The sequence below is a fragment of the Arachis duranensis genome, chromosome 5 (genome assembly GCF_000817695.3).
Source record: "Arachis duranensis cultivar V14167 chromosome 5, aradu.V14167.gnm2.J7QH, whole genome shotgun sequence".
Taxonomy (NCBI): Eukaryota; Viridiplantae; Streptophyta; class Magnoliopsida; order Fabales; family Fabaceae; genus Arachis; species Arachis duranensis.
In genome coordinates, this window is record NC_029776.3 from 82,368,202 (window position 1) to 82,368,450 (window position 249).

The following is a 249-nucleotide window of genomic DNA, read 5'->3' on the forward strand; positions in this document are numbered from 1 at the left end:
AGCCTTAAACACAAGGGATTCTTCATTCACTTGAATGATCAACTCTCCTCTATCAACATCAATCACAGCCTTTGCAGTGGCTAGGAAGGGCCTGCCAAGGATGATGGACTCATCCATGCACTTCCCAGTCTCTAGGACTATGAAATTAGTAGGGATGTAATGGTCTTAAACTTTAACCAGAACATCCTCTACAAGTCCATGGGCTTGTTTTCTTGAATTGTCTGCCATCTCTAGTGAGATTTTTGCAGC